Source organism: Mastomys coucha, unplaced genomic scaffold, assembly GCF_008632895.1.
Source record: "Mastomys coucha isolate ucsf_1 unplaced genomic scaffold, UCSF_Mcou_1 pScaffold22, whole genome shotgun sequence".
Classification (NCBI taxonomy): domain Eukaryota; kingdom Metazoa; phylum Chordata; class Mammalia; order Rodentia; family Muridae; genus Mastomys; species Mastomys coucha.
In genome coordinates, this window is record NW_022196905.1 from 199,610,377 (window position 1) to 199,623,979 (window position 13,603).

At 37.3% G+C, this 13,603-nt stretch overlaps 1 non-coding gene across 1 annotated transcript; it reads left to right on the top strand.

Moving 5' to 3' along the window:
• The first annotated feature begins 5,387 nt into the window (after positions 1-5,387).
• On the top strand, positions 5,388-5,494 carry LOC116071632. The gene has a single exon (XR_004111036.1). It is a non-coding gene; the product is annotated as a U6 spliceosomal RNA (small nuclear RNA).
• Positions 5,495-13,603: the final 8,109 nt, after the last annotated feature.

Below are 13,603 nucleotides of genomic sequence, written 5' to 3' on the forward strand. Positions count from 1 at the left end.
CATACACATACTACAGTCATATTATTTCCTCTTCTGCCAGCTTCTCTCTCCTTCCAGCACCATTTCCCTTCCTAAGCATTCACAGGGAAGTACAGAAAAAGCCATAATTAGTTTTAGGCCAGGATTGCTCTATTTTGCAGCCAGAATGCCCATGTTAACAAGAGTCCTGCTTACTCTGGAATAAAATGTACAATAAACAAAAATTAGGATGGGTCTATCATGTCTATCCACCCTGGAAATTTATAAAATCCTATTGATGATCTAATTTCATAAAACTTCCTTTTAACCTCTCTTCTGATGTATAATTTACTCCCACTCTGAGAAGTGATTTCTAATTCTAGTTGCCTACTCAAGAACTACCAAAGATATATGCCAGTCCACTTTTTGTATTATTACAGGATTTTAAAATGGAAATCTTTATTACTACTAAATCCAGCAGAAAATGAGTGCAAATATGCAATATGGTACAACTTCATGTCATGTTCTATGATCTACCCATCCAGAACAATTGGATGAAATATAGCCTTCAGTGACTCATTTTGCATCATATTTTCCTTCTGCTAAAACCATATTTTTATATGACCAAATGTTTTACATAAACTTCTGTTGTCAGACTCTGTATTATATGTCAACCATCTTTTCAGAAAACAGGATAGCCTTTCTGCCCTCTTCTTGTACAAGAAAAAAGCCTGGCAAATTCAAAGTCAAAGTAATGTATGCTATGAAAATGCATCTCACAAAATTTATCCAGAGGTCGCAAACCTCTTGAGGCATAAATGGCAACATAAAGAGTGCAGTTTAACAGATCTGAGAACTCAAAAGGAGTTCTCCACAAGGAGCCCACAAACATTACAGGAGGCAGTGCACATTTAATTGGCAAGAGCATGAAGCTGCTTGGTAAGATACTCTGTCTCTCAGATCTGATAAGAACTGGGCGCCTTTGAAAATCGAAATGTTAAGATTAGGTGCCAAAAGTATTGAATGGCTTCCCTTTGTCCTGCCTTTCCAGCTCTGAAAGGGTTGAAAGGGCAAACTTAGAAAGCAGGAGACTTGACAGAATATCCCCAAGAGTGGGTTCAGGACAATGGAATGGCGTATTACTGTCCCTCCTCCAAGGGAAGGAAGTAGTAATTGAGGAGAATAAGAGCTTCCCAAAGCTAACATAGTTCTTGGTGTGGGTTTTTACTGATGAAGAGAAAGTGATATTAAGATGGCTTTTGAGTTATTTTTATCTTCAAAGATGAAAGGGTACCATATATGTGAGTCTCTGACAGGACTCTTGAAAAGTGGAAGTCTTAGAAACAACATAACTTTTATCTCTTTCAAACTGAAGTGGAGTAGCCTTTATGAAAATAAATTAAATCCAGGAAGCAAATAGTGAAACCTGGCCAGTAGCTGTTTAATTTGCTGTCTTGAAAACAGAATAGATAATCTTTGCAAGTGAGAGTCAATAATAAATATCAGATTGTTCATGGCAGGGTTCATATCTAATGCACTGGAAATGAAAAAAAAATACAGAATATCCAACACACGAAGACATGGAAAACTTAATGAATGCCAAGTTAGTCTTGTAAAATGAATAAAACAGCATAGCAATGGTTATATCTTGAAAGAAACATACATTCTCAATATAAACACAGTAGAAAAAGATAGGTTATACTAAATCTAATAAACTTAATATCTTAAGGACAGAAAGGAACTGTATGACTTGAAATAATACTTGGGCTCACAAGGATTCTATGTTCTGTGAAGATGAATTATAATCAAGGAGTTGTTGATTGTTTTCCAGAAAAAGTTTCTTATGAGAATCTCTGTTAGTACTGTTCATATTAAACACTGAAATTATTCATAAAAAAACCAGAGTCCTGTAGAGTCTATGAATGTTTCATTATAAAAATTTCAGAGCAATAAATAGGACTAGCTCTTTTTCAAACTTGCTTTAATTATCATCATTATTGCTCCTTTAAAATAAACATAAACACTTATGCCATCAACAAAACAAAACATTTTTTTAAACACCAGAAATTTTCTAGCAGCATTCCAAGGTCAGACCTTTGAGGTAGTTATTGAAATGTATTATCTCCACATACATATTTCATATGGCCCTTTTCATTGACTACTCAAAGTTCTAGAAACTTTTAATTACACAAAATACATTCAGGTTTACATTCAAGTTTAGATAATGCTGGAGTCTTCTCAAACAGACTCCTGTGAAGCTGCATTTCAAGTATAAATAGAAAAACAATGTAAATGGATATCAAGCTTTGTATCTACGTATCTACTGGTTATGTGTTTCAAATCCTTGAAGTGTGAAGAACTGAGAAGCTCAGGGACCTGGTAGCCTCCACTGCATACAGATTCTGTGTCTTTCACATAGAATAGAGTGAGGAAAATACAAAACAAATAGGAAGAAGGATGCAAAAGGCCTCATTTACTTCTTTTCAATAATGTCTTTCAAAACACACTGTCCCATCTCTCAAGATCCACACTTCCTTCATGGGCTAAACCTATAGGCTTTAGCTTTTCTGATTCATTTTACGAAAGAAGTAAAATCATGACAAGGCTTCCTGTTTATGCAATTCCAGAGACCAGAGGGGCCAGGAAATAGAGAAAAGGATGACAAGGCAACACAGTGAAAGGATACCAAAGTAATGGAAATTCAGCTTTGGATTGTAACTGGGATCATTTTCAAATATTGGGGACAAAGATGGATCCCTTCATTCTAAAGTCTTAGGCTTCTTCCCCTTCTATTCCACAAAATAAAACCAGGAATTCCTAAAGTCTCCTAGAAGTCAGTGATCCTGATGTTCAGAAGACCCTGTTTCTTATTTAAGTATAGAATTTCACAACATTGTCTCATGACTTGGGTCAAGCAATCTGCTATGCTTCTCCTCTTCCCAGCATGCACACTTTCCCCCAGCAGTAGTAGCATACGTATGCAAGATTTGAAGTATCACATTAGTTCTGATTCATGTCACTTAGGACAGATCAAAGCTGTTTGCAGAAAGCTCTGCTCACTGCCTCTTATGTATCCCCCATCCTCAAGAATTCTAGTCAATGGCAAAACTCATCATGCCTAGAGGTAAAATGTAGTGTTTCAATGGGAAAGAGAAATGTCGTGTGGAAAGAATTACAAAAAAAAAAAAAATGCTGAAAATTGTCACTTGTCCAAATACTATTAAGGACATATTTTTAATTTTGTTTTGCTTTGTTTTCTTGTTTGTTTGTTTACAAATTTGTTAATTATGAATGCAATGCAGTCAAGCTGGACTCTCCTTATACCAAGGCACAGCTAGAGAAGGTCACTTCTAGTCTACACTGTGGCTACACTGGGTCTTGGGAACAAACAATAGTTAAGGCAAACAAGTGCTATTTACAAACAGTCTGCTGCTTCTAAAGTGTCTGCTTAGCAAGCAGTGGCAAACAACTACCAGTGTAGAATTTAGGTTGCATATCACTCTGTGTGCCTATGTTCAGAATTCTCTTCTGCTTTCTTCAGGACATTATTTTCACCTTGCACAGACAGAGCTTGTCTCTCTCTTCCTCAGCAGACTTAGAGAATTGACTTCTCTGTACCTCAGAAGCCTTTATTTGAGTTCCAGTTGCAGCTCTCAATAGCCAAAACTCTCTTCTAGGCAAGACCTGGCCCACACTAGGTGTAAGTAGAGGTACCTCTGCATGTTGGTCAAGTCTTCTCTTGCTATGGCTGGGAACAAACATTCTTTGCAGCCTTCATGAAATTCCAACAGATTACACGTTTGTCTTTACATAAGGAATTGCAAGAAGAAAATATAATTAGTATGTTCCCAACCAGAGATAGATGATTCCGATGTCAACTGATTCTACACTGTGTTATATAGAAGAGGCAGTAAAGCTATGAAGTGACTGGCTATAGATAAAGCTCCATCTCCAAATAACCTAAGAATGTCCTGTGTGAATTCCAGGAACAGGACAAAATGACTATAATAGAACATATTACCTTTCTTTCTTTTATCCCTTCATGGATGAGGTACCAGAGTGAGCTACGTGTGCTGAAAGCATACTCATCCTCCTCACTAAAGACTCTGTGACCATAAGAGCCATGCTTATGCTATGGAGGTAAGCCGGTGACTGAGCAGACAACCACCATCCACAAAGGGAAAATAGTATAGTAATCAACAGAGATGGAACTCACCTATGATGGTCCAGTAATGTGGAGGAAGGGAGGGAAAGGGAAATAAGTCTGCCCTTGTGGAATTAAAACCAAAGGCATGGAAACAAGAGGGCTAGAAAGAATCATCCTGGAACCTCTATTTTCGCAGTCAGAGGTCAGCACATTAAAATTTAAATGAGCTTGTAGAAAATGAAGTTCAAAATTTGTCTGAGAGGATCTGTGCCTCACTCACTTGAAAAAAAAAAAGCCAAATACTCCATGGGCTTAGCCGCCAACACTGAAATACAATAAGCAGTTGTAACCAAAATGATTTTAGAGATGTCAGTCCAGCTCACTGGGGCAGATAAGAAGAGTTCAAGTCATAGGTCGTCAGGAAGTGGAAAGAAGGAATACTGGGGCATCTAGACTTTAATTTCCAGTGGTAGAAATAAAATGCATACACACTGCCCACATGTATGTGTGCATGCATGCATGTTGTGTGTATATGTATGGTGCATATGTGTATTATGAATATGTGTGTATATACATATTATGTATATTGAGAGAGAAAACTTGTACACAAATACACATATTTAAATTTAGTGACAACAACGTACCATCACTGGTATGAGTGAAGACTTCAGCTATGCCATAAGATAGCAAAGGTTATCTCATGACATTACAGGGTGAAAACCAAGTAAAATAAAGATCACATGCTGTAGTAATTAAAAAAGAATCAGCAGAAAAAGGGAAAATAGTTGATCTTGTTTATGATACTGTACTCACAGAGTAGCCAATACAGCTTCAGAAAATCCAAACCTCCACATAAAAGAAGCATTAATTTCTCCCAGTTCTCTCAATGATATAATACCCTCCATTGGCATCCAACCTTTACAGATTCCACCACCTTTGAGTACATTGTGGTCCAGGCTTCTAGAACATGAATCTTTGAGTGAAAAACCATATCTAAAGCAAAGTCCATCCTCCTAGAAAAATACAGAATAACATTGAACAAATTTCCGAGTGCCCAGAAGCACTAAAATGACAATGGTAGACATCCCCAGCTCATGATGATAGTTTAAGCAGTAGAAGGTTTATCCAGAAGGTACTAAATTTAATATCCACAACCACCAAAGGAATAATAGGTCAGTTACCAACAAAATATTCATAAAAACCATGTTTGTGTACCTAGCAACAAAGATGAAAATATAAATATATATGAACATTATACTAAGATTAATAAATCTGAACAGAGGTACTCACTTCAGAAGCATATATACTAAAATTAGAACCATCCAGAGAAGATTAGCATGGCCCCTATACAAGGATGACATGCAAATTCATGAAGTATTCCGTGGTTTTCAATGGTCAGAAGCAGGGAACCCTGTGGTTGAATTAGATAAAGGCTGGAAGAAGTTGAGGAGAAGGGCAACCCCATAGGAAGACTAGCAGTCTCAACTAACTTGGATTTCTGAGATCTCTCAGACACTGAGACACCAACCAGGCAGTATACACCAACTGATATGAAGCCCGCAACACATACACAGCAGAGGACTGCCTGGTATGGCCTCAGTGAGTGAAAATATGTCCAACACTTGAGAGACTTGAGACTCCAAGGAGTGAGGAGGTATAGTGGGGTGAGGGTGGGGGATATCCTCTTGGAAATGGGGGAAGAGTAATGGGATAAGGGTGTACCAGGAAGGGGATAAAGGCAGACTGTAAAAAAAAAAAACATTAAAACATTATAATAATTTTTTAAAAATCTAGATATAATTTTAATATATGTAAATATCTCATATGGCTTGATTATGCTGAAATCAAATTAACTACTTCTTATCATTATATCTGAGAAAAAGAATGATTACTAATATACATCAAGAAATAGGATATGTTAAGAGAAGACTAGGCTAACATGAAAGTAATATTGAAGAAGCAAAGGTTGAAGAAGCTGAGAATCAAAGGCAGTGAATGAGGAATAGGCAGGCGTGGAACCATGGATTATGCTTGCTATCAGAGTCCTCTGTGCCCAAAGTGTAGCTGTGAGCACCACCGTGTTAGGAAAATCCCAAATGCATTATGAAAGAAAGCTTACCAAAACTGACCATGACCCCAGATGATTCTGCAATGGTCCCTGTACTTTCTTTACTTTGTTCAAAAATTACTCTTTTTCACCATAAAAGTAGGTGATAATATTCTGGTATAGGAAAATTAATTTCTCCTTTTTATCCATAAAAGGCATTTATATTTAGCTAATTAAATTCCAGGCATAACCCAGGGAATTAACATGCAAATGAGGCAAAAATCATTTCTGAATATTGAGATCCATAATAGAAAAAAAAAAAGTAATGAAATCCAGATAATATGTACAAAGAGATAGACAGCTGAGTGAGAGATAAACAATCATGGTAAGAATAGTTTGTTTTTCACAGCTGAGCATGTAGGGCAAACTATATAATGACCATTTTGTAAATTATTTTACAGAACTAGAAAAATAAAATATCTGGGTACATATCTTAAAGAAAATTTGTTTCTTAAAATGAATACTAAATCATACTGACTAAATACTTTCAATTTATTCTTCATGGTAGTGGGGAATCTTCCCTCCTTATGAAAAGTGGATTAAAATTCTACATCAGCACATGACATCATCTATTCTGTCTAATAAAATGCCACTAATGCCATGATCGTTTTCATCTACTTCTTTGATTACTGATGATTTGCTTCTAATCGTTCTTTTCAAAACTGTCTATGTACCCTTTTTACTTTTCGTATGATGTTTCTAGTTGTTGTTTGATAGAGTTTAAAAGCAACTTTGGGTCAAAACAAAATGGAAAAAATAAGATCAGGATAAAGTTGGGGTAGCACTGAGGACAGCATGCCCTACATTTCTCAGTGATAATAATGTGCCATATTCTGATATTTGTCTCTCTCTACAGAGAGAATTGCCTTCTAGAGAATTACATAGAGATCTCACACAGATTAGTTGAAGGAACAAGACAGGTAAATAAAGCTTAAATTGTTACTGTCTTTCCTAAGCACAAATGGGATGAAATGAGATTTAGAAGAAGCATTAGCCTAGAACTAACTTCGCAGCAGAGTTCAGGAAACCTCTATCACTTATGTCAATTAGAAGTGACAGCCTCCATTGGGAGGAGTGTGAAGAAATAGAGGGGAACTGATGGTGCCTCATAGCTGTGGGAATGGATTACATGCCTGTAATAATGTGTTTCTCTTTTTTCTCCCTGATTTACTATGGTGTGCATGATCACAGAATAAAGCTCTTTCCCCTTCCCACTGTAATTTTTTAAAACACTCATGAATAGAGATAAAATATTGAATTTAGTTATTTCCAATGCCCTTTTAAAGCTACCAATGGCATAGATAATTTAAAGGAGTTGCCCAAAAAGGATAGATGGGGATAGTAACTACCCCAGAATTCCAGCTTTCCCTATTCTTCCTTCTGAAGTGACAACTAGTTTATCTGGTCTCAAAGCTTCAGATTCCAGACAAAGACAAAGTATTCCTTCTCTAATAATGGATTCTAAGCAATCTGTATTACATTACATTTGAGATATTGAAGAATCTCTCTCTCTCTCTTTCTCTCTCTCTCTCTTTCTCTCTCTCTCTCTCTCTCTGTGTGTGTGTGTGTGTGTGTGTGAGAGAGAGAGAGAGAGATGGTACACACATATGTAGGTGTGCACATGCAAGTTCCTGTGCACACAGATGTGGTGGACACAGGAAAATGTCAGGTTTCTCCACAAGTGCCTTTGAACTGGCTTTTTGAGATCTGAGACAGGATCTTTCACAGGTTTGGAACTCAACAAGCAGACCAGACCACATTGCAGTCTATCACTCAAAAAAGCCAGGAAAGGAACTCAAATAGGTCAGGAACCTGGAGACAGGAGCTAACTCAGTGGACATGGAGAGATGCTACTTACAGACTTTCTCATTAAGGCTTGCTCAGCCTACATTCTGATAGAATACAGAACCACCAACACAGGTATGGCGCCACCCACAACAGGCTGGTCCCTCCTGAATTAATCACTGATTAAGAGAGTGCCCTCCAGCAATGGAGGAGTGTTCCTCTTTCTCCACAACCTCTCCAGCATCTGCTGTCACCTGAGTTTTTGTCCTATCGATTTGACTGCTGTGAGGTGGAATCTCAGGGTTGATTTGATTTGCATCTCCCTGATGACTAAGGATGTTGAACATTTCTTTAGGTGCTTTTCAGCCATTCAGTATTCGTTAGTTGAGAATTCTTTGTTTAGCTCTGTACCCCATTTTTTAATAGGTTTATTTGGTTCTCTGGAGTCTAACTTCTTGAGTTCTTTGTATATATTGGATATTAGCCCTCTATCAAATATAGGATTGGTAAAAATCTTTTCCTAATTTGTTGGTTGCTGTTTTGTCCTATTGACAGTGTCTTTTGCCTTATAGAAGCTTTGCAACTTTATGAGGTCCCATTTGTCAATTCTTGATCTTAGAACATAAACTATTGGTGTTCTGTTCAGGAAATCTTCATTGCTGGTGGGATTGCAAGCTGGTACAACCACTCTGGAAATCAGTTTGGTGGTTCCTCCAGAAATTGAACATAGTACTACTAGAGGACCCAGCTATACCACTCCTGGGCATATACCCAGAAGGTGCTCCAACATGTAATAAGGACACATGCTCCACTATGTTCATAGCAGCCTTATTTATAATAGCCCAAAACTGGAAGCAACCCAAATATCCCTCAACAAAGGAATGGATACAGAAAATGTGCTACATCTACACAATGAAGTGCTACTTGGCTATTAAAACAATGAAGTTATGAAATTCTTGGGGAAATGGATGGATCTGGAGAATATCATCCTGGCTAACCCAATCACAAAAGAACACACATGGTATACACTCTCTGATAAGTAGATATTAGCCTAGAAGATTGGAATATACAAAGTACAATCCACAAACCACAAGAAACTCTAGAAGAAGGAAGAGCAAAATGTGGAAGAAGTTGCAGAGACTAACTATGGAGCAGAGACTGAAGGAAGGACAATCCAGAGACTGCTCCACCTGGGAATCCTTCCCATATTCAGTCATCAAACCCAGACACAATTGTGGATGTTAGCAAGCGCTGGCTGACAAGAGCCTGATATATCTCTCTCCTGAGCGGTTATGCCAGTGCCCGACTAATACAGAAGTAGAGGCTCATGGCCATCCACTGGACTGAGTACAGGGTCCCCAATGAAGGATCTAGAGAAAGGACCCAAGGAGCTGAAGGGCTTTGTAGCCCCTTAAGACAAACAACAATATGAACTACCTAGTACCCTCAGAGCTCCCAGGGACTAAACCACCAACCCAAGAATACACATGGTGGGACTAATGGCTCCAACAGCATATGTATAGTAGAGGATGGCCAAGTTGGTCATCAGTGAGAGGAGAGGTCCTTGGTTCTGTGAAGGTTCTATGCCCCAGTGTAGGGGAATGCCAGGGCCAGTAAGCAGGAGAGGGTGAGGTGTCAAGCAGGGGGAGGGGGAGGGAACAGGGGTTTGTTTTTGTTTCTGTTTTGTTTTATTTTTATTTTTTTTCAGAGGTGAAACTGGGAAAGGAGATATTGTACGACATATAAATTAAAAAAATATATATCTTTAAAAAAAAGAGAGAAAGAATGCCCTCCATCTGGATTCTATGGAAGCACCTTCTCAATTGTGGTTCCCTCCTTTCTGATGACTCTAGCTTGTGTCAAGTTAACATAACGTTATCCAGGACAGTTGTCACACCTGAACCTTTTCCCCTTATTGACACTTGAGCCTTTAAGGAACAAACTAAAAGTCTCAACAAGGCCATCTTCTTCCTGGCTGAGCTATCTTCTCAGTCCTTCCTCCAGTTGTTTTTTTCTAAAAGTGAACAGATTATAAACGATATCAAGAACTGACAGCTAAGGCAGAAGCAGCTCTTTGTCAACTTATAACTCAATTTTATGAGTCTATTTGCTACAGTTTTACTGGCTTCTTTGAGGGGCTTATCAAGAGAAAGTGCCTAATTTGTATTTGCCTTCGATAATTGTGTTCGTCTTTCTGTGCTTACTGATAAGTACATACTCTATCATTTGAAACTTGTATGGAAACAGATCATCCTCGCTTATTTCTGAAATAGCACACATAAGCAGAATGAAATTTTAGTTAAAAGCCAGTTTGTGTTTGAAAGTCCGTGAAATAAAAAATGGAAATCAAATATCTTTTGAAGACATACTAAGGCATTATATACTAAAACATCTTACTTTACCAGATTAATTTTCCTTTGTGCTAACATGCCTCCTTTAATGTTCTTGAGGGTAATAAGACTGAGCATAGGAAATAAAATCTATCCCTACATGCACAAGTTACTTTCAGCCTTATGTTTGGAGATAATGAAAATTCTTACCATTGTTATCTTTAGCCATTTAATTAAATTTCATATTATGCATGTTCAGATCTCCTGACCATTGAATAGAAGTAGTGATATCTGTATAGCTGTAGAAGAGTATACATTTCAAACATATAAAACCCATTTAATCTCAAAATCATTCATCCACTGCAGACAAGGTCAATATTATGATAACCACATGAAATGCTCTTTCAATATCCACATTTGCAAAATGGAGATTATAATATATCTATTCCTTATAGCTCAATGAAGGTTAAAATGGACAATCCACTTAAATCACTTTATACTATATATTAGAGTATATTAAGGGTTCAAAACATGTTAGAATGGTAATCAATATTATTTCTAGAAGACCCACAAGCACAGACAATAGGCTCTTTTCCTACCTAATTATCTTCATTCCCAAAATATATATTCTTTCTTGAGAACTCAGTAGAAATCCCATAGGCAATCATTATATACAGGCACTCAAATATTATGACAGTCTATTCTTGCATTGATCCATTCTTGTTAAGTCCAACTTGCCATCTTCTTCACATATGGCTATACCTGCAGGTACATGGGGACAGAAACACATTCCAAAGGTATGACTTCCAGCTCTTAAGTGAGTGCTAAAGATGAACCATATAACACTTTTTAGTACATTCCCTAATGCACTGTGCTACTCAGACAACATGGGCAAAAATTTTGCAACCTCCTCTCAATGAACGTTTTCAACATGTCCCTAATGTCTTTATTCCTCTTCTTCCATCCCTGCTCAAGTTCTGAGGAGACTTCCCCCACTGTCTTGCTGGATACTTTCCCCATATACATCTCTTTGTAACTTACTACACTATCAACATGCATAATAGGTGTATTATTTGTCTTCTCTAATACTACATGAATACCTCAGAAGAGAAATTTGATCTACTTTATTTATGGATTCATATCAGGAATCTAAAACCATGTCAAGAACTAAGATAGCTAGGCTAAAAAATGGATGAGAAACTTAGAAGTCAAGCAGAACTCAATAATCAAATGTGGGGCTGAAGATTAACAAAAGGTTCAAAAGAAGAAGAGAGAACAGGGGTCTCCCACTGAAGAGAAGCAGTATAAGTAGACAGTAGGAAGCTACATTATGAGAGATGATTTTAAATTAATAAGCATCTAATATAGAACATGCAATGCAGAAAAAAATACAAAGCTGGTGCTCTGCAAGAGGGACAACACACTCCATTCCACAGAGCTGCTGTTCTGAGCCAGCATCTGCCTCTGATACTCAGTGCCCAGATACAAGAATCTACATCCTTGTCCTTCCTGACAAATAATATATGTCTGCCACAATATTTGGAAGATCGCTTTTCCTCCCATGTGCAGCTCTTCCATCTTTAGATCTCTACTCCAAATCCAAAACATCATGCTATTAGTAGAACCTAGGTTTCCTGGCTAAAACTACCACAAAGGAATTTATAAATGATTTCTATGGGTTTCACCACCAACTTCTGTTAATATTTGAGCAGCTGAAGTAGTATTAATTTTATGACTTAACTGAATGGGTGATTTCTAATAATAAAGGTTTTATCCATAAAAAGACAGTTAAGTCTTAGGGTTAATTGGTATTTCATCTATCAAATCAAGAGTTGTATAATTTCTTCCAAGCTCATTTTAGTGAAGGAAAAAAAAAAAAGAATCCTCAGAGGCTCTAAAAAGAATCACTCAGTTTGTAGAATGGTTGAATTTACCATCATGTTTTTAAAGCCAAGTATCTATTTTTATATAAGCCAATCATATAGCAAATCTTCAGATAAAAAGCACTGACAAGTAGGGCCTACGAAGGTGGATGGTGTTAAAAGAACTTGCTGCTTTTTCAAAAGGCCTAAGTGTGGCTCCCAGAATCCTTGTGACATGGTTCACAATGTTCTATGACTACAGCTCCAGGGTATCTAACACTTCTAGCCTCCATGGGAAGCCAGACTCTCAAGCATATTCCTACAAGTAGGCACACACACACTACTTAAATTCAAATTAATAAGAATAAACCTTTTTTAAAAAAATCATTGGTACATAGACCAGTACAAATTTAGCATAATTGTAGAGTGTTTTAAAGGCACTGCTATAAAGGCATTGCTGTAAAGGCATCTGTAGTAAACCATTTCTATTGCAAACACTACCTTCATCACCACAGGATTGACTTTTATCATCTGTCATTTCCCATGAGCTATTCTCAACACAGCCATGAAAGGAACTTTTTCTACTTTGATTGAAAATTTATTATCACTATCATCATCATCATCATCATCAATAACAGCAGCAGCAGCAGCAGCAGGAGGATCTCATGTAGACCTGGTTAATCGTGAACTCCCAAGTGACTGAGGTTGGCCTTGAACTCTTAAGTCTCCTGATTTCACAATCTAAATGCTAGGATCACAAATATGTTCCATCAGGTCTGACCCTGATTTTGTCATGATTGTTCTGATTAGAAATAAGTTGTCTTTTACATTGAAATTTAGAATTCCTATATTAAAATTTTTTATACCTTGAAAGTAGCTTTGGTTTTTTTTTTAACTGTTTACCCCTTTTTTTGAAAATATATTTTTCCTCAAATAATATGTCCTTCAAATAATAATTATGGCTTTCCTCCCTTTACTCTCCCCAGTTATTCCCCACTCCCCATCTATCTGGATCCACTCCCTTTCTTACGCTCATTAGAAAACAAACAGAATTCTAATGCAAAATAGTAAAATAAAATAAAAATTAACAGATCAGAATTGGACAAGACAAACAAACAGCAAGAAAAGAGTCCGAGAGAAGGCACAAGAATCAAGACCAACTCTTTTGCACACTCAGGAGTCCTACCAAAGCACTAAACTAGAATTCATAGTAGGTACATTGAAGACCTGGTGTAGATCCTGTACATACTGCCTCAGCCTCTGTAAGTTCATATGCCTTTTGATCACTTAGAGCCAAAGGTCCTTGGTTTCTTGGTGCTCTCATCCCTGTTGCCTCCCATTCTCTGTCTGCCTCTTCTGCAGCAGGGTTTCCTGGGATGTAAGTAAGTATGGTAATGGATTTTAAAATCAAGTC